Genomic DNA, 22231 nt, shown 5'->3' with positions numbered 1-22231 from the left:
CCGTGTCTGAAGTTGCTGCGGCAGTGGCGACTGTCGGCTGAAGATCTCAGATCCGCTCCGAGGAAAGTCCTTATGAGCCGAGTCTTGAGTGAAGTCTTTCATGACCCACTGGCCTTAAGGGATTGCCCAGGCCCAATTTTGAGGGAAGGGTTAAGATTGATTAATTTGGCTAGAGTCCCCCTTAAATTCAGGGATCTGGCCTGGTTGTGCTTCCACGGGAGGCTCTATGTTCGGGGCAATTTGAAATTCCGCAGTGGGATGGATCGTGGTTGTCCTCGGGAGGAATGTGCAGGTGAGGAGGAGACTATGGACCATTTTCTGCTTCGTTGCCCTTTTAACATAGAGGTATACAAACAGGTTGGGCGGGCCCTCGGTGTTCCTTTCCTCTCCAGGCTGGGTTATGCTGAGTGGGTGTACGGAGCATTCAATACTGGTGGGGGCTTTTGTTTGGATACACTTTTTTTAGTTAGTTTAGTAGTCCGTTATTACACCTGGAACGCACGGTGTCAGGTCACCCTTCGGCGTAAAATCCTTCCTGTTCAGGTGGTGGTGTGTGACATTCTGCATGAGGTGGGGAAGATTCAGGCGCTTGAGAGAGACAAGTGGGGTCAGAGGGCTTGGCTGAAGGCGTGGAGGGGTTTCAAGCCTCCCTGACTGCCAGGAGTCTCTTTCCCGGGTGTGGCTTTCTGTCTCTTATCACCCTAGATTTTTTCTTAATGCTCAGTTTTTGATAAATGGCTGCATACATAGGTGATGGGTTGTGCCTCTTAGGCCCTCTCTGCTGCTTTATGTAAATAGTTTTCTAAGAATGTTGGAAGTGGATTATGTATATATTGTATATATTCTGCACATGGATGTGAATTCCTTTGTTTTTTTTGTTTTTTTTTTTTTTTTTTTGTTGGAATATTGTACTATAGTTCTGTTTTTTTACTTTTGTATAAAATATGTTGCTTGATTCTTTTCAATAAAAGATCAATAGTGCCCCATCATTGGTGTCAGTGGGAGGAATAGTGTCCCATCATTAGTGTCATTGTAAAACTCTGACATTCACAGACATGACTAGGCATGATGGGAATTGTAGTTCCTGAACAACTGGAGGGCCATAGTTTGAAGACCCCTGCCCTATTGGGTATACATTCAAAACAGCCATTAAGTGGCTGCTGTAACCAGTGACCTCCTCAAATAAATCTCAAACGAATACACAATCAATAAAAGTGGTTGTAAACCCTTACATATACCCAGTGAAGTGATTGGCCTCAAATGATATACAGAGATGAAACAAATCCTCCTACATAAACTGTACCTGTTTATCTGTAGCCCTCTCTCCTCTACAGCTTTCCATAATACACAGCTCAAAGACTGTTTCTGAGCCCCAGAAAGGATGACGTCACACACTACACAATATAGAGCAGGGAGCTGAGTGTAATCTGAGACCTGAGTGGAGTTAAAGTAAAGCTATAGGCAAATTTTTATTTTATTTTAGATAAAGTAATGGAGGGTTATTACCTCTTTCTGGGTTTTTTTGCCATCTGTGTTACATTGGGGAGATTTACCTTCACTTCCTGTCCCATAGCCAAACAGGAAGTGAGAGGAAATTACCGCAAATTCAGGGAATCCATTAGAGCCACCAAGGTCACCAGTACTAGTGTCCCCATTGGAAGATTTCCCCTCTATTACTGTTCTGGGGGCAACCCAAAATTTGGGATTTTCTTTTACTTTCACTTTCAATGAAAATGATAAACAGGACAAACAATGAGAGTGAATCTCCATAAGGCCCCTTTCACACTTGTGTAACTTGTCCTGCGATTTGGGATTGCAAAGTCCCAAGACAAGTTGTACTCCATGATTTACAATGAGTACTGTTCATATCTGTACGACTTCAAGTCGCAACGACTTCAAAGTAGTCCCTTCACTACTTTGGGACGATTTTAATGCATTTTGAGGTCCAAAGACATAGACTTTGATTCAAGTCCAGTCGAAATCGCTGTAAAATCGTGGCAACAAAATTGCGGTAAAATCGCTCGACTTTTAGGTCACATAAGTGTGAAAGGGGCCTAACAGGAGCACAGGCAGGAATGAAGATCTACTAGGTGTTCTAATCCCTCTCCACTTTAATTGAGACCCCCCCCCCCCTCTAAACAGTGTCATAGGGAAACATGCACATCTGAGGCTGTAAATCCCTTTCTGTGTGCTGGGGGGGGGGGGGGGGGCAAGGTCGCCCCCTGGGATTCTGTGGTGCACGCTGTGGTCCCTCTGCATTGATGGGGGCACGCTGTGGTCACTCTGCATTGAAGGGGGCACGCTGTGGTCACTCTGCATTGATGGGGGCACGCTGTGGTCACTCTGCATTGAAGGGGGCACACTATACTTTGATTACTGAAGGCCCCTTTCACACTTTTGTGACCTCAAAGTCATGCAATTTTTTTCCGCAATGCAATGCCTATTAAATTTTTCTGTTTGCGCCCCCCCAAAAATTTTGAGCACCAGCCACCACTGGTGCATTCTCTGGCCAAATGGCCTAAATCCTGGCACAGTGAACACTTCTTGAAGGTGCAGGATGATGCAAAGTGGCCTTTATCACCACATTTATTACAAACCTTATGCTGACCCTGGTAGAAAATGGTCAGCCTATCCCTCCCCAGAAAGGCTGAGCAGGGCAGGTGCTGAACTACATTGCCCAGCATCCCTTAATTTTAGTGACACTGTCCAGGCCCCTGTCCATATCCCATGCTCATCAAGCCCCTTCCGCAGAGGTGTGAGGACCTCGCCATATCGCAGTAACCACACTACTAAATCAGTCTCTGGTATTGATTCATTACGCACCAAGATTGTCACTGATTTTACCAAAGGCTGCCTTGAAATCACCTTTGGCACCAGACCACTCCACTGCTGAAGGCCATTACAACTCCTATATCTCTCCCAACAAATATCCAGACCCTCAGGTTTCACAAAAGAAAAATCAAATTCATAACTGCCCAATGGGCAAATGAAAGCAAAAATATCAGGGGCTTTAAACTCCATCTCCAAAAGCAGCTCAGCCACCCCCCCCCCCTTACTGGTGGGGTTCCCTCCCCCTCCCACCTCAACTGAACCACATTCCTCCTCCTATACCCACTAACCAGCCCCCCCACCGAACCTCCCTGAATTTTGATTATTATATTTGACAAAATTCTCACTACCCACCGTGGTGTGACTCCCCAAAACTGAAGCATAGCTCCCTACATTCCTCCCAGCAGAAGATCCATCCTTTTGTTTTGAACCATCTGACACAAGTCTAGCAGATAACAATTGTACAGATTCAGAATTGGTCTGTACAGCCAATGAATCCTTCCTCTGATGAGCATGGGGAGAAATGTCATTTTTATTTTTCCCAGCAATACTAACCTCTTCACCACAACCCACCAACACATCCATTGCTTTACCATTATTGTCATTCTTAAAACTTGCTGGCACATTCATAATTCTTGTTGTCTTCATAACAGTGTTCATAGTCGCTGCTGCACTGGTAAAAGCTTCAGCTCCAGCTGTCATCTTCTCCTCCACTAGGACAGGGCTTTCAGCTGAGGAAATTGAATGCTGTTCTGACATAGCAACAAGTGAAACATTACAAGAGACTTCCATGGCTGCTTCCACTCCATATGCTGCACTATGCTGATCCCCTCCCCCACCAGCAATCAGCTGGTCAATCAGCTCTGGAACACTGCAAGGCTCAGGTGAAGCAGACCTTTGGAGCCTGCAGCCACCTTGCCTGTAGAGGAACTACTGGTTTCAGAAGGAGCAGCAAAATCCATGTCTGGGGTGTTTGATGCAGGTCCATCCACATTCCTCTAATGGTCTGGTGACATCTCTGTCAGGGGTTTTCCCTGCAGGTCTGCTGGGGGCTTCTCCACAGCAGAAACTCCAACAGGCAGCTGTTTGCAGAGCTCCTTCTCTTTCTGCTCCTCAGCTGGGACACCATCCACCAAAGCTGGTGGGGTAGACATGTTTGAAGGCAGCATAGTGTACTGGGATTTGCCGGTCTGTACCTCCTCTGCTCATCCTCAGGGACTTCTGAAGGGTCATAGGTAAAGGCAAGCTTTTTTTCCCCCAGGGGTGACTCCATCTGCTGGATGAAAGTCAGGGTGCCATGCTCACTCTAAACCCCCTGGCTGGTTGCCGCTGGTGATTCCCAGCCCTGACATGGGTTAGAGGTGCAGAGGCAGATGGAGCAGGGTTGTCTGTTGCCGGAGGCTGCTGATCCATGGAACTTGTTGATGTTTGACTGGCAAATCTCCTCTCATTCTCAAACTTTTCTGCAAAGTTCCACTTCTATCTTTTATCTTCTCCAAAAATTACGATTTTTTCTTTACTTTCTCCTCCATGTGCTGTAACTCTGGCTTCATGGCCAAACAATTCGTACTCCAGGCCTGGCAGTACTTGGCTCTGAAGTTTTTATGTTCAGCTTTCAAACATTTAAGTTTCTCCTCAGCTCTTCCAATCACCCGAAAACCATCAATAATCTTGTGTCTGTAGTCATCCACATCCTCACCAGGCCCTGGACCCACAGTCAGGTCCTCCACCTCCTCCCTAGGCCCTGTGTCATCAGGAGGATCCCTCCCAGGGCCTCCCCCAGGATCAGGCATTGTTCCTGGGCCAAGCTAGCAGGCAAGGCCCAGGCATGAAAAATGCTGGTTCTCAGAGAGAGCTCCTTCAGTGTGTCCTCCTCCTTCTCCCACTGGCCACCAATGTAAGGAGCATTCTTCCCAGGGGCCTAACTACAGGGGTTGCAGGGGATGTAATTGCAACCGGGCCCCATGCTCTAGGGGGCCTGTGCGGCTCCCCTGTACACCTGGATAGGAGGGGTGGTGGGGTCAGCATGTAAAAAAATCACTGTCCTCCTTTTTCCTCCTGTAGCTGCAGGAGGAAAATGGAGGAGATTGGTTCCTCTGTATGCTGCCCCTGCCACTCCTCCTATCCAGTTCACTTGTGCTCTGCTAGTCCCCCCCCCACTGTGCTCCCTCCCCTCTCCTGCCGGCTGCTGCAGGGGATGTGTCACAATAGAGAACCAGGAAGGGGTCGGTAAATATGTAATTTACCAGCTCCTTCCTTTTCTGAATGGACAGAGTCATAGTCAGTGACATTGTAAAAAAATAAAATAAAATGATAAAAAATAATACAATTAAAATACCAAAAAATAAAAACTACTGACACCAGTGGGTGAACTACCAGGATTGCAAAGGTCACACTTGCAACCGGGCCCTGGCATTCCTTCATCGTGGGGAGGCCCCAAGATGGCAGGAAAGGGGCCCACTGCAGAACTCGTGAAAGGGTCCTGCTGCGGGACCGTAATAAAGGGCCCCACAATGAGAGTAAAGGGCTCCAGGATCAGTGAGAAGAGCCCCAGGGGTCTGAGGGGCTCTTCATGGTTTCTTGCACCGGGGCCCTGAAGGTTCTAGTTATGCCTCTGACTCTTCCCACTGACCACCAATGTAAGGGAAAATTTTCCCATTTACCACCAATGAATTGGTTTTAGTAGGGGTTCCACAAAACCTGAAAATTATTTCAAAGGTTCATCTGGGGTAAAAAGGTTGAAGAAGACTGATTTAGACAGAATATCAATATGTCCGTCAATCTATACAGCTGTTTCAAACATTTTTTAACATGCCCTAACTGAACCTTGAATATCACATGCTATGACTCCATGACTGAGGAATGAGTGCAGGGTCTGATTTTGGAATATTGTAGGGATGAGCCAGCTTGCTGTTTTTGCAAAAATAAATAAATAACTAAATAAATAAATAAAAGCATAGTATAGCTACACTGTAGTTCAGGCATGTCCAACCTGCGGCCCGGGGGCCACATGCGGCCCAGAACCCCAGGCAATGCGCCCTGCAAATTATTATTATTTTTTTTGCTGAGAAGGAAGGAAGTCAGGTCAAGGGCATGGCCACAGCGGCTTCCAACTAATGGTAGGCAGAGGCAGCCTTGGAGGGGAGGGGGGGGGGATACGAGCAAGTGCAGTGTTTCTGACTCTTACCACCATGACCACTTCAAATCACTGAAGTGGTCATGATGGTTAGAGTGTTTCTTTAATATCTCTCAGAAGAAGTAAACCTCTGTATACTGATTCCATTTCATTTCATCATCCTCTAGTTGTGTTAAATTAGTGCGGGGGGTGCGGCGGCGTGGGAAGGGCACGGCGGCGTTTTATTACTTATATACCTTAACTATAGTATATATTTTATATGCGGCCCGAGAAAATTTCTCTACACTCAATGTGGCCCAGGGAAGCCAAAAGGTTGGGCACCCATGCTGTAGTTCATCTAGCTTATGTTGGTATTTACTGTCAAGACAAAAACTTTGGTTTTGTGTTAGCCCCTTAATAATGAAGCTTGGAGCTTCCTTCATCTAGTGACCATATTGCGGTATTTTCTTGATTTAGGTGTTTCTGGAAAATGCTGCTTTATGGCCACTAGAGTTGAAGATCACAGGAAATACGCATATTAGACAACATATGACTGTGCAAATGCTTTTGACATTTGTACAGCCAATTTTATAAATAGACCCCAAAGAAGCTGCAAAAAAATATATTGTTTTGCTTACACCAGTTGCAAAACTGAATTTATGTGTTAAAATTCAACTTGACCTTCAATCTTCAAAGGTTTAAAATAAAAAAATAAAAAACAAAATAAAGGTTTTTGTCTTGCTGCTTTTTAATACTAATATGTTATCAAAATGCTTCCTGAACTACAGTGCAGCCATACTATTCTGATGCCTGGTCTGCTATGGCTATAAATATGCTTTAGAGATATTAGCGTGGGGGGTGGCTCCTGCCTTCTCTGGGTCCTGAGGCTCCCATAGTTTTTGACTTCACACTTTGAATACTAACATTTTATCCAAATATTACCTAGATTAACTACAGAGTATCTGCACTGTGCTGGGTCTACTATGGCTATAATTAGGCTCTAAAGCAGGGATCCTCAAACTACAGCCCTCCAGCTGTTGTTGAACTACATGTCCCATGAGGCATTGTAAAACTCTGACATTCGCAGACATGACTAGGCATGATGGGAATTGTAGTTCCTGAACAACTGGAGGGCCATAGTTTGAAGACCCCTGCTCTAAAGTTAGTAGTGCATGGGGCCCATGCCTTTCCTGGGCCCCGCGGCTCTCAATGTTTTTGTTTTGACATTTTAAATACACTATAACTACTAAAGTTTTATCCTAATAATATTTAGATGAACTAAAGTGTAGCTATACATAGTTGCTAACATTTGAAAAAAAATTCCAAGAACACTTTGCAGCACAGCTATCAATCACTTACCACACCCACTTCCCTGAAGCACCGCCCACTCCACATAATTAATCTCCGCCTACTTATCATTAGATTATAGGGTATACTCAATAAAGAGAGAATTAAAGGAAATTGAAAAGGGAATTTCAAACTTAAGGTCAAAGTAGCAATAATTCTTCCATTCAGCTGCACTACTTCTGCCTAAAGTTTAAAATTCTCGTCACAATTCCCTGCAATTCTAAAGTGTCAAATGTGCTCAGGTTTGACCATAAAAAAATTTAAATATAAATAAAGTGCTAGGTGTAAATAAGTATGATGAAACTAACGTTTTATCAAAAAAATATTTCCTAGATAAACTAAAGTTTAGCTATACCAAGATAATGCTTGGCTATATCTAGGCTCTAGAGCAGTGGTCCCCGAATTGTGGCCCAGGGGCCAGATGGAGCCCTTTGCTTTCTTTTATCTGGCCCTTGGGGCACTATTTCATCTACTGATACCAACAATGGGGCATAATTCCCGATTGACACCAATGCAGGGGGCACATTTCCTCCCAATGACACCAACGATGGGGCACAATTCCTCTCTCTTACACATTTCATTGGGTCCCAATGATATCAATGATGGGGCACAATTCCTCTCAATGACACCAACGATGGGGTCTAATAACATCATTGATGGAGCACACGTCCTCCCACTTACACCAATAATGAGGCACAATTATTCTCACTAAGACAAACAATGGGTCATTTTCTTTCCCACTGATTCCGGTTCCTTTTCTCCTCCTACTGGACACAGTCTGGCCCTCCTAAAGTCTGAAGGACGGTAAACTGGTCCTTTGTATAGAAAGTTTGGAGCCCCCTGCTGTAGAGATAGTAGTGCGTGGGGCCCCTACCTTCTATGGGCCTTGTGGCTTTCAAAGTTTTTGACCTTACACTTTAAATACTAACATTTTATCCAAGCCCTTCCTAGATAAACTACAGTGTAGATTTGGTATAAAAAACAATAAAGTGCTCGGCGTGAATAAATATATATATATGTGAACAAATATCAAATAAGTTTAAATAATCAGGATTCAAACTCCAAATATAAAAATATTCAATTATTACAACACCCCGTGAAGTGAATAAATAAATAAAGTTCATGAGAAATATATCCGTAGATCTCAAATAACAGTCCACAATAATAATAAGTGCTTCAGCAAGTAGCCAGTGAAAGTTGTTTAGTAAAACAGAATAAGGTGCTCAGGTGCTGAAGATCATGTGCAAATTCATGCTGCAATGACCATATGTAAAACATACATCTGTGATAACGCCCAGTGGGAGGCGAAACGCGTCGACGCAATTTCCGGTTTCACGCCTTTCGTGACGCCATTTCCGGTAGCGGTGGAACGCACGTCGGAGCCAGAGGAGCCCGCTGCACACCGTGATCCTAGCGATTTGCTATACCGACATATGACTATACACCGCCTGTTTTTATCTCATCAAATGTGAGTTTTTTACTTGGAAGCTTTAATAAATATGATTTTGTAGCAATATCACGCTATTGGGATTTTTTTCCTTTTACATATGGTCATATCCTGCTGAGATCTTGTAGGAGACCCCCTAGTGGTCATAACCGAGATCAAAGGATCATTGCCCGGACTGCATGCCGGACTCTGCCTGTGTGACCCTTACATTATATGGTCTAGGGGTCCACTTTGTCCGGTAAGTGGAATATTCTGGGGGAGAGGAAAAAGTCACCTCATCACTACACCATTGCAGCATGAATTTGCACATGATCTTCAGCACTTGAGCACCTTATTCTGTTTTCCTAAACAACTTTCACTGGCTACTTGCTGAAGCACTTATTATTATTATTATTGTGGACTGTTATTTGAGATCTACGGATATATTTCTCATGGACTTTATTTATTTATTCACTTCACGGGGTGTTGTAATAATTGAATATTTTTATATTTAGAGTTTGAATCCTGATTATTTAAACTTATTTGATATTTGTTCACATATATATATATATTTATCCACGCCGAGCACTTTATTGTTTTTTATACCAAATCTGCGCTGTTCTTTTGCATTTACACTTTTAAAATCCTTTTGATTTTACGCACAGCAGCACTTTTGGAGGCACTAACATATCACCATAGCGCAGCATTAATTTCTTGTTTTGCAAACTACAGTGTAGGTCTACAATGCTAATGCTTGTTCTACTATGGCCTTTCCTGGCCCTCAAAGTTTTTGACTTCACACTTTTAATACTGATATTTTATCCAATAATTTTCAGATGAACTACAGTGTAACTATACTATGCGAATGTTGGGTCTACTACAGCATTAATTAGGCTCTAGAGATATTAGTGCTTAGGCCTGTGCCTTCTCTGGGCCCCATGGCTCTCAAAGGTTTTTGTCTTGACACTTTGATTACTAACATTTTATCAAAGTACTTTCTAGATAAACTACTGTGTAGGTCTACTATGCTAATGCTTGGTCTACTATGTAAAATAATTTGGCCTTTCCTGTACCTCAAAGTTTTCACAATTTTAATACTAATGTTTCATCCAAAAGCTTTTAAATGAACTACAGTGTAGCTATACTATGCTAATGATGGGTCTACTATGACATTAATTAGGCCCTAGAGATATTAGTGCAAGGGTCCCTGCCTTTTCTGGGCCCTGTGGCTCTCAAAGTTTTGACACTTTAAATACTAACATTTTATCTGAATACTTCTTAGACAAACTACATGTAGCTCTACTGTAGGAGCCGCTGGAACTTTGTCCAGGTTCTTTCCCAAGTGGATTGCCCTCCAGCCAGGCACACAAACACAGTTACTGTTTTGCTCAATAACCAGTCTGGGGTGTTGTTTTTATTGTTTTTATTTTTGGAGAACTTGGATAGGGTTGTGGTAATTGAGTGGGATACCCAAAAAACAGAAACTAAATGCAAGCTGAGGACAGTGAACTTCTTTCTGTAAAGGCTAAAGCAGAAATCCATGCATATAGCAGACAATGGGCTTGGCTTTGGAATTGAAGCAGTTAACAGCACGCAAGCTTCTAATTTAGAGCAGCAAGAGCATAATCCCTACACAGAGAACTAACTGACTATAAGTTCTTCAGGACACCAGCTGATGCTCCCTTTAGCAAACACAAAGCTCACTCTCTAGCACCAGAGGGGTGGCAACAGCCCAAAAGTCTCTAAGACCTCTCACAACTGTCTGTACTCACAAAAAGGTCCAGGGACAGTTGGTTGATTCTTTCTAACTCCCAAGCGACACCTTTCTCTAGTGATACCAGACTAGATCTTCAGCAGACAACCCCTCAGTCAGCCCTCAGTAGCTTCAGCATCCAGGTCCTCAAGTCACCCACCTTAAGCCTCAAAAACAACAAGCACAAGGCAGCTCTGCCCTAGAAGGCCAAAAAGCCCTTTAGGCTGGACTAATCCTCTCCAGGAAAAGACCCAGAGCTCAGTGTGTCCATAGAATATATACAGTCTCCCAGCATGCCTTCACGGCCCTGCTCCCTGGGATTGGCCAGGGCTGTATAAATATTTATACTGCCATCTTTATAGCTCCACACCTATGCTCCAGAAAGTTCTACTGATTTCCGGAAAGGAAAAAGAAGCTATTAGACTGTCAGAAGCTAAGAAACTGAACAGACCTAACTAATCAATTGCAGCCACACTGGATACAGCGAGGCAAGCTAAATTTACCTAACCAAAGCACACCCAGCTCCAGTAAACATAGTGAGCTAGCACTAAATCTAACTAATCCTAGCACCTATCTAGGAGGGTGCTGCATACAGTATAATTGTACTATAATGATTGGTCTACTATGTCTATAATAAAGCTATAGAGATAGTAATGTGGGGGCCTTGCCTTCTCTGCCCCCTTTGCTTTCCCAGACTATATACAGTACAGACTTCTTCCATCCTTGAAGTACACTGCAGCGATTGACATTGCCTTGCTGGCAGACTGGTTACTTTCTCGAGAGCAGGCTGCAGTAAATTAGACTAACCTCATGGACAAACGTAATTAACAGTCACCATAACTCAAATCCATGAGCTTCATAATTATTCTGCCGAGGAATAGTCTTGCCCACCCAAGTCGTTTCACTTAGCCCCTTGCTGTCCTCCTCCCCCTCCCCCCACCCGCCATAAAACGCAGAGAGGAACGCAGAAAAGTGAAACAACAGCTACAAGCCAATGCCTTAAATTAAATTTCAAAACAGTTTAATTGCTTAATTGCTCAGTTATTTTGTGCAGTTTATTAAGAGAGCCATCGCATAGGCAGCCACCGTGCCGGCAGTGCAGAAAATTGACATTTCAGCCGCAGGGAATTGAGCGGAGTGCGCACGCCGTCCGTACCCAGAAATACTTTCCAAACTAATTGAACAGACGTTGCGTTAACTCATGTGTGCCATTATTTTATTTATTTATTTCCTCTCTTTTTTTTTCCAGCCTTTTAATTCTCGTCGTTGGCCTTCGTGGCTGCTGGGTTCTGTGGCCTGGAAAGCCGTCAGTTCATGCTAGGGCACAATTAATGCGAGAGAACATCTCTGATCAGATTTGAGGAGGCGTGGGAGGATAGGCACTGTGTAATGTCACCGTTTTGGGAGTGTGCGGGTGGCCTGCAACAAATTCTGTGACCTTGAAAAAAAAAAAAAGAATTTGAAAGTTTTGCGTTGAGGTGAAAAGTTGAAGAGGAAAAAAAAAATCCTTTGTTTCAGAGAGCTATTGATTACAAAACAATAAAAAAAAAAAAAAAAACCACAGGGAATGCAATATAATGGCGCTTTTCCACTGCATAGAACCGTACCGGCTCGGCACGCTTTTGTGCTTTTCCACTGCGGTACCGCATGGTATAGGGTCGGAACGGTTCGGTACGGTACGGTATAGGTTTGCTTTTCCACTGCATGGAACCGAACGGTACGGTACGGTACGGCTCTGAAAAAACAGTACCTACTCGATTGTGGTTCCAACAGGTACCAAACTGGTACCATATCCCACTATCCTTTGCATGCAGTCACTACTAGCCACTGATTGGTCAGAGAATCACACCCACCCCGTTGTTATCCCACCCACTTAACTTTAGTACTACTTTAGTGGAAAAGCAAACCTATACCGTACCGTACCGAACCGTTCCGACACTATACCATGCGGTACCGCAGTGGAAAAGCAAACAGGGCCAAGCAGGGCCGAGTAGAGCCGAGCCGGTACTAGCCGGTACTTGCAGTGGAAAAGTGCCATAAGATACTGCTAATACAACTTTTGGAAGTCCAATTTTTGCTGTTAAGCAGTTGAAGGATTGGAGATTTATCATCATGACCCAATCAGGATCCACTGCATCACAATATGCGGCCAGTCGGTTTTCAAGGTGCTGGAGGGGAGATATACAGGCAGCTTGCACATCTATGTAAAAGCTCCTTAACCACAGATATACTGCGGCAGGCTGGCTCGGCTGTGCAAACCAACGTATAGATACGTTGGTTCGCAGGAGCGTTCCTGGGGCGCGCACATGCTGCCGGAGGCGCGCACGCACCCCCATTAGGCAGCGGGGAAGCCGATCCATGGGAGGCCGGCGCCCGCGATTGCCGCTGGGCACCTGTGATCGCTCCCCATGGAGAAAGAACGATGATCTGCTGTTGTAAACACAGCAGACCGTTGTTCTCTCTGGAATGAACACAGAGAGCCTGTGTTCCTCCTATTTAGGATCACAGGTCTCTGTGTTGATTCTCCAAGTCCATCCCCCATACAGTTAGAAAACACCCCCTAGGCTCACACTTAACCCCTTGATTGCCCCTGGGTTAACCCCTTCCCTGCCAGTGTCATTATTACAGTAACAGTGCATATGTTTAGCACTGATTACTGTAGTAATGTCACTGGTCCCTCCAAAAGTGTCAAAAATGTGAGTTAGGGGTCTGATCTGTCCACCGCAATGCCGCAGTCCCACTAAAAATCGCAGATCACCACCATTACTAGTAAAAATAAATAAATATAAAAAATGACATAAATCTTTCCCCTAGTTAGTAGACGTGATAACCTTTGCGCAAACCAATCAATATACGCTTATTGCGATTTTTTTTTTTATACCAGAAATATGTAGCAGAAAATAAATTGGCCTAAAACAGCTGTCATTAAATGGCGGCCCGCGGTCCAAGAGCGGACCGCACGATGCTTCCGCCCGGACCGTCAGGCCGCCACCTACGAGCAGTCATTACTGCAGTCATTACTGCTTCTTAGTGCGGCTCCCGGTGTACGGCTCTCACTCCGAGCTGAGCCGCAAGTTGGGTGCGTGACGTCATGAGTGCGCCCCGCCCCCTCTGCTCCTCACTGCGGCTCCCGGCTCTCACTCCCATCTGAGCCACAAATTGGGTATGACATCATGTGCGCCCTGCCCCCCTGCTGCTCGCGGCTCCTGGCTTGGTATATCTCGTATTTATCTCCTGACTCCTGCCCCAAAGGTATTTTGAGCACATTTTAAAAAAGATTGCTGATGAGAATAATTGTTAAAGTGCACACTGTTGGGCATATTATGTTAAGGGACACACTGATGGGCACATTTTGTTGTGCCCATCAGAGTGCCCCATAAAATAAAATGTGCCCATCACAGTGCCCCTTAACATAAAAAGTGCCCGTTAGCATGCTACTTATTTTATGTTAGGGGGCACTCTGATGGGCACAATTTATGTTAAGAGCAACACTAATGGGTACATTTTGTTGTGCCTATCAGCGTACCCCTTAACATAAAACGTGCCCATTACAGTGCCCCCTAACATAAAATGTGCCCATCAGCGTGCCCCTTATTTTATGTTAAGGATCACGCTGATGGGCAAATTTTATGCTAAGGGTCACGCTGATGGGCATATTTTATGTTAAGGGGCACTCTAATGGACATATTTTATGTTAAGAGCAACGCTGATGGGCATATTTTGTTCTGCCCATCAGAGTGCCTCTAACATAAAATGTGCCCATCAGCGTGCCCCATAGCATAAAATTTGCCCATCACTGGGATTCTTAACATAAAATAAGGGGCAAGCTGATGGGCACATTTCATATTAGGGGGCACTCTGATGGGCACATTTTATGTTAGGGGCACGCTGTTGGGCAAAACAAAACGTGTCCATCAGCGTTGCTCTTAACATAAAATATGCCCATTAGAGTGCCCCTTAACATAAAATATGCCCATCAGCGTGACCCTTAACATAAAATATGCCCATCAGCGTGACCCTTAACTTAAATTAAGGGTCACGCTGATGGGAAAATTTTATGCTAAGGGGCACGCTGATGGGCATATTTTATGTTAAGGAGCATGTTGATGGGCATATTAATGCTGTGGGACACACTGACGGGCATATTTTATGTTAAGGGGAACGCTGATGGGCACAATTTATGTTAAAGGGGCACACTGATAGGGACAACTGATGTAAGGGGGCACTCTGACGGGAATGCCTGATGTAAGGTGGCACTGTGATGGGGACACCTAATGTAAAGAAGCACTGTGATGGGGACACCTGATGTAAGGGGGCACTCTGACAGGAATGCCTGATGTAAGGTGGCACTGTGATGGGGACACCTGATGTAAAGTAGTACTGTCATGGGGACACCTGTTGTAAGGGGGCACTCTGACGGGAATTCCTGATGTAAGGTGGCATTGTGATGGGGACAACTGATGTAAAGGAGCACTGTGATGGGGACACCTGATGTAGGGGCACTCTGACGGGAATGCCTGATGTAAGGTGGCACTGTCATGGGGACACCTGATTTAAAGGAGTACTGTGATGGACACAGACTTGAGATTCGGACCTCGGCCCAAAGAAAAGTTTAGCGACCGGAGCTCCTTGAATTTTAATTCATTACCCCTGGCCTAAAATGTTAAAAAATTTAGATTTTTACATTTTTTTTGGGAATGTCCTATAGCAGAATGTGAAAAATATTGTTTATTTTTCAAAATTGTAGCTCTTTTTTGTTTGTAGCGCAAAAAATAAAAATCGCACAGGTGAAAATAAACGCAGTGCCTCCGGTCTGAAAGTGGTTCAAGCGCAAGAATTAAAAATCGCACAGGTGATCAAATACCACCAAAAGAAAGCTCTATTTGTAGGGAAAAAAAGGACATTAATTTTATTTTGGTAGAGCGTCGCACGGCTGTGCCATTTTCCGTTAAATAAACGCAGTGCGAATCGCAAAAAATGGCCTGGTCATTAAGGGGGTAAATCCTTGCCGTCCAGAAGTGGTTAATAGCGTTTTAGACTTCTTTTTGAAGAACCCTTGTACAGGTACGTTGCCAAGCCAGAACCTGCCACCCGCTCACAGTATATGTACTGTGAGCAGACGGCAGGTAGGTAAAGTGCAAATTTAAGCAGTATTAAAGAGGAAGTGAACTTCCATCTTCAAGTTTTACCTATAAATAAGCCTATATTAAGACTTACCTATAGGTAGTGTAAATATCTCCCAAACATGCCCTGTTTAGGAGATATTTACTGTCCTAGCAGCCAGTTACATCACTGTGCATGCGCTCTGAAGGAACGGCCACCTGTGCCATTTCTTCAGAGCAGTGTGCCGTGACCGGCGGCTCCCGCGTGCATGCTGGCCAGAACCATGAAACCGGAAGGAAGACTGGATATAGATGGAAGCCGTCTCCAGCGATGACATCGTATTGCTGGAAGGCTTTGTTTTAAGGTAAGTTTCACACAATGTGCAAATATGCGAGGCATACTAGCACATTATGCCTTTGCCTTGCAGGTAAGACAAAAAAAAAAGAAAAGTGCAGTGGTTTACACCCGCTTTAAACCTAAAACCAAAACTGTAGTACATTGCAGCTTACCAATCTTTAGATGTGGTTGCTGCATTTTCTTTTATTTTTTTAAGGATTTTTTCTATCTGTTTTCACCTGGTGATCTGGCCAGTAACAGACCTCCTGTATTAAAGTGTCTCCACTCTGGATGAAGGAGCAACAGAGACACCTTTGGACAGTAGCATTATCAGTCTGATGAGTGTTAGATGTGCTAGCAGAAGGGCTGCATTTCTGCAAATGGAGTTGGGGATTTGGCCAGGATCAATGGTGTCCTCAATGCTGAGAAATACAGGCAGATACTTCTCCGTCATGCCATTCCATCAGGGAGGCAAGAGATTGGCCCCATATTTATTCTGCAGCAGAACAACAACCCCAAACATAAAGCCAATGTCATTAAGATCTATCTTCAGTGTAAAGAAGAACAAGGAGTCCTGGAAGAATGGTTTGACCCCCACAAAGCCCTGATCTCACCATCATGGAGGCAGTCTGGGATTACATGAAGAGACAGAAGGATCTGAGGCAGCCGACATCCACAGAAGATCTGTGCTTAGTTCTCCAAGATGTTTGGAACAACCTACCTGTCAAGTTCCTTTTAAAACTGTGTGCAAGTCTGCCTAGAAGAATTGATGCTGCTTTCAAGGCAAAAGGCAGTCACACAAAATATTGATTGGATTTGAATTTCTCTTCTGTTCATTTTCTTTCCATTTTGGTAATTGATAAGCAATAAACTATTAACACTAATAACACTTCTATTTCTGAAAGCATTCTTAAAGTGTAAGTAAACTCACCTCGGTTCCAGCCAGCTTCCCACTCAGCCGCCGACATCTTCATCTTATCTGGGATTAAGTAACTTTTCTTCTTTAATGATGTGTGGTGATGAGGCTACACTAATGGGGCTGCACTGATGGGCACTCATGAGGCTGCACTAATGGGCACTGATGAGGCTGCGCTGATGTGCACTGATGAGGCTACACTAATGGGCACTGATGAGGCTGCACTAATGAAGCTGCACTAATAGGCACTGATGAGGCTGCACTAATGGGCACTGATGAGGCTGCACTAATGGGCACTGATGAGGCTGCACTAATGGGCACTAATGTGCACTGATGAGGCTGCACTGATGGCCACCGATGAGGCTGCACTAATGGGCACTAATGAGGCTACGCTGATGTGCACTGATGGCCACTGATGAGGCTGCACTGATAGGCACTGATGAGGCTGCACTGATGGGCACTGATGAGGCTGCACTGATGGACACTGATGTAGCTGCACTGATGGTCACTGATGAGGCTGCACTAATGGGCACTAATGAGGCTGCACTGATGGGCACTGATGAGGCTGCAATGATGAGGCTGCACGGATGGGCACTGAAGGGGCTGCACTAATGGGCACTGAAGAGGCTGCACTGATGTGCACTGATGAGGCTGCACTAATGGGCACTGATGTAGCTGCACTGATCAGCACTGATGAGGCTGCACTAATGGGCACTAATGAGACTGCACTGATGTGCACTGATAAGGCTGCAATGATGAGGCTGCACAGATGGGCACTAATGGGCACTGAAGAGGCTGCACTGATGTGCACTGATGAGGCTGCACTAATGGGCACTGACGAGGCTTCACTGATGGGCACTAATGAGGCTGCACTGATGAGGTTGTACTAATGGGCACTGATGAGGCTGCACCCATGGGCACTGATGAGGCTGCACTAATGAGACTGCACTGAAGTGCACTGATGAGGCTGCACTAATGAGGCTACACTGAGGAGACTGCACTGATGAGGCTGCACTAATGGGCACTGAAGAGCCTGCACTGATGGGCACTGAGGAGGCTGCACTAATGGGCACTGATGAGGCTGCACTGATGTGCATTGCTGAGGCTGTTATGATGGGCACTGATGAGGCTGCACTGATGGGCACTGATAAGGAGGTACTAAATGACACTGACTGGCACTGATCATCAGGGCACTGTACTGGCAGCCTTGCTGGTTATCGGCTCTCCTTTCCTCACACAGAGACAGCGTGTGAGGAAAGGAATGTCGATAACCGGCAAGTCTGTATACATGTCATCAGCTGTGAGTGGCCTTTACTGCGATCTGTGATCAGCTGTGTCCAAAGGATCCAGTGGTCACAGAGTGCAAGGACATCTATGGACACCATCCCAGGACTGGAAAGCCCCGCTGTAGCCGTCTTTCAGCTATTGTGTGGGCGGGAAGGGGTTAAAGAGTTGAAAGTGCGTCTTTTTAAAATGTATCTACAATAACACAAATTTTATATATTGCGGCTTACCAATCCTTAGATGTGGTGGCTGCATTTGTTTTATTTTCACCTCTGACCCTGCTCAGAACATAATTCCTGTCTCAGGGTGACAACGCTCACTCACTGTACTGTAATCATGGAGGAGAAGCACTGCCCCCCCTCCCTCCTCATCTCCATAACATAGAGGGGATGGTTCTGTAGTCCTGAAAGATAGCTGGGACCAATGCAATTGATAAGATAATGCTGCACAGGAAGTTATAAACTGAGAATATTTCTGGCAGGATCAACAGATGTTTTTATGCATGTATGGAAGAGATAATAACTTTCAGTAAAATATTGAACAGAGCAAAAGAAATGTATTGTTTGGGTTCTTAGACTTTTGAATACACTTCATTCTCCGGGAGGGTTGAAGGTGTGCTCAAGGATGTTGCTGTCCGCGGTGCTGAAACACAACTTCCTTTATAATGGAATGATACAGAGTAATTTCATGCCATCTGCTGTGCTGCAACATTTTTAGACACAGAAATAGTTGGGTAAATGGAGACCAATCAGGTCGCTGAACACCCCCCCCCCCTTCCCCCCACACTCATTCATTGGCATTTATGGGTACAGATTTAGATAAAGAGTACCTGTCCTTCTACAGCAATCAGTAAAGACAAAGGAATTTTTAGGAACTGAGTCCAGTGGCAGCCCGTCCATTGGGGGCGCAGGGACGCCGCCCCCCCCCATGTATGCGTCCGGCCCCCTAATCTACATGCAGGGCGCCGGACGCATGGATTCCAATGGGTTTTTTTTTTTTTTTTTGAAGAGCCAGAGGCTCTAATAGACTTCAAAAAAGGGTGGGCTCAGGGCGCAATAGGTGTGCCAATAGCGAATGAATGTTCGCTATTGTCACACAGATCTTCCTCCTGGCCAATCAGGAAGTGGGTCCTGAGACCTGTTTCCTGATTGGCCGAAAGGAGAAGCCATGCCATTGGCCAAGGAGGAGGAGACGCAGAAGTCTGGGGGGGAAGCCGCCGCCGCCGTCTGCCCTCCACATGTCCAGGGTGAGTGAACCGGTGATGGGGGGGGTATGGTATGCAGGCTGGTGTGGTCGAGGGGGGGTATGGCGCTGTCCGTCTGCCGCCCCCCCCCCCAACCCATGGAGCACCAGCCGCCACTGGAACCTTGATTATTGTTTTAACATTTGAATGTTTTACTGTATTTTTCATGACATCAGCCCCCATGCCCAAACCATTCAATCTGATCTCCAGGCTTCCCCTCAGTCTTGCACAGTTGTAGCGGCTTCTCTCCCATGATGAAATTGTTTACTTTGATTTCAACGCACACTGTGAGCTTCACACATGTGCATTAGAAGCTGCAGCAAGTCAGATAGAGCCCGCCTCATTTCCTGGCTGGAGAACATCCAGCATCATCTAGCACTTTCTTCCCCAGTCTGATTGTCCCTGGCCCCACCCCAACCAGGACTCACATAAAAAAGATAAAATTGTCCCCTAAAGGAGAAGTACAGACAATTTTCTCTATTTTTCTCTATGTATATTGCACGGTGGCCAAGACCATACAGGAAAGGTTCCATTCAGAACAGGTCTCACTATGGTCCAAAGAAGTTGAGTGCACGTGCCCAGCATCATATCCAGAGGTTGTCTTTAGGAAATAGACGTATGAGTGCGGATAGCATTGCTGCAGAGGTTGAAGGGGTGGGGGGTCAGCCTGCCAGTGCTCAGACCATATACTGCACGCTGCATCAAATTGGTCTGCATGGCTGTCATCCCAGAAGGAAGCCTCTTCTAAAGATGATGATCAAGAAAACCCACAAACAGTTTGCTGAAGACAAGCAGACTAAGGACATGGATTACTGGAACCATGTCCTGTGGTCTGATGAGACCAAGATAAACTTATTTGGTTCAGATGTGTTAAGCATGTGTGGCGGCAACCAGGTGAGGAGTACAAAGACAAGTGTGTCTTGCCTACAGTCAAGCATGGTGGTGGGAGTGTCATGGTCTGGGGCTGCATGAGTGCTGCCGGAACTGGGGGAGCTACAGTTCATTGAGGGAACCATGAATGCCAACATGTACTGTGACATACTGAAGCAGAGCATGATCCCCTCCCTTCGGAGACTGGGCCGCAGGGCAGTATTCCAGCATAATAACGACCCCAAACACACCTCCAAACCACCACTGCCTTGCTAAAGAAGCTGAGGATAAAGGTGATGGACTGGCCAGGCATGTCTCCAGACCTAAACCCTATTGAGCATCTGTGGGGCATCCTCAAATGGAAGGTGGAGGAGCGCAAGGTCTCTAACATCCACCAGCTCTGTGATGTCGTTATGGAGAAGTGAAGGAGGACTCTAGTGACAACCTGTGAAGCTCTGGTGAACTCCATGCCCAAGACGGTTAAGGCAGTGCTGGAAAATAATGGTGGCCACACAAAATATTGACACTTTGGGCCCAATTTTTACTTAGGGGTGTACTTACTTTTGTTGCCAGTGGTTTAGGCATTAATGGTTCTTTGTTGAGTTATTTTGAGGGGACAGCAAATGTACACTGTTAGACCCCATTCAGACTGGGTCGACACGACTTGGTGGGGCGCTGTGCACCGCGAGCTCGGCGCGACTTGCACGGACTTCATATAATTGAAGTCAATGCAAGTCGCCTCCAGGTCGCCCCAAAGTAGTACAGGACCCTTTTTCTAAGTCGGAGTGACTTGTGTCGCTCCTATTAGAACGGGTCCTGTATTATTCAATGGCGAGCGACCCACCGCGACTTGTCAGGCGACCAAGTCGCCTGACAAGTCGCGCTAGTGTGAATGGACCCTAATACAAGCTGTACACTCACTACTTTACATTGTAGCAAAGTGTCATTTCTTCAGTGTTGTCACATGAAAAGATATAATAAAATATTTACAAAAATGTGAGGGGTGTACTCACTTTTGTGAGATGTTGTATATATATATATATATATATATATACACATTTTTTTTTCTTTTTATTATTTCTATATCTTTTTAAGGCTTACAACCCCTTTATGAATTTTTTTATCGTTGTCTATGTCAGAAATAGGAAGATTCTTCCTCTCTACTTGTCGTGGTGGCCATTGTTACTGAGACACCTGAAAAGTGTGTTGCTGGCAGGATCACCAGGGGAAAATAAAGAAAAACAGCCTAAAAAAGACAACTAATGCAGCCACCATATCTAAGAATTGATAAGCTGCGTTATATAACATTTTTTTGCTCTTGGCTTTAGATACACTTTAAATAAAAACTGCAAAATAGCCACAAAATAAATGAGTTTTCTCTATGAAAAGAACAGTTTGCAGACACTTGCTAGATACAGATTTTCTTTTTCTATCAACCATGCCCTGACCTATATTTGTGCTGCAATCAGAGTTGCAGGTCCGATGATTGCTTGGTGGAGAACGCACAACGCAGGAGGCAAGGGGCCCTGGAGGTGGTGCGGGGACACGGAGCAGGGAGCCCGCTCTCCTCTCTAACAAGGAACGACCTTCCATACCTCCACCGGTCATTCTCCGCTTCTTTCTGAAATACAAATCAAAGACACCTAATGCGACAGCTTGGTGGGAAAACATATTGCGTTCCTATTTAAGGGGAAATGGCTTATGACGGCGGCTGGGGAACCATATATCACTGCTTGTAAAAAATGGTAATTTCTCCCTACAGTGATAGGCTGCTGCCTAATAGCCTATCCATAACCATTACACTTTGATTGTGTATTATAGGAGGAAGGTGTATCGCCATCTTCTGATTGGCTTCCTGGAGAGTTTTTTTTTTTTTACTTGGAAATGGAGCAAACCCCCCCTCCACTGCGTTCACTGCACTCAATTAAGTTAACCCTTAGCTTGCCAGGTGGAGACAGCCCTAGCTGCAGCTGGGATGCCTCCCATTAAGAAACACATTGTATGTCTTA

This window comes from Pelophylax lessonae (assembly GCF_965119305.1).
Source record: "Pelophylax lessonae genome assembly, chromosome: 8".
Classification (NCBI taxonomy): Eukaryota; Metazoa; Chordata; class Amphibia; order Anura; family Ranidae; genus Pelophylax; species Pelophylax lessonae.
The sequence above is the reverse complement of the archived record's forward strand: the minus strand, read 5'-3'. Positions refer to the sequence as shown.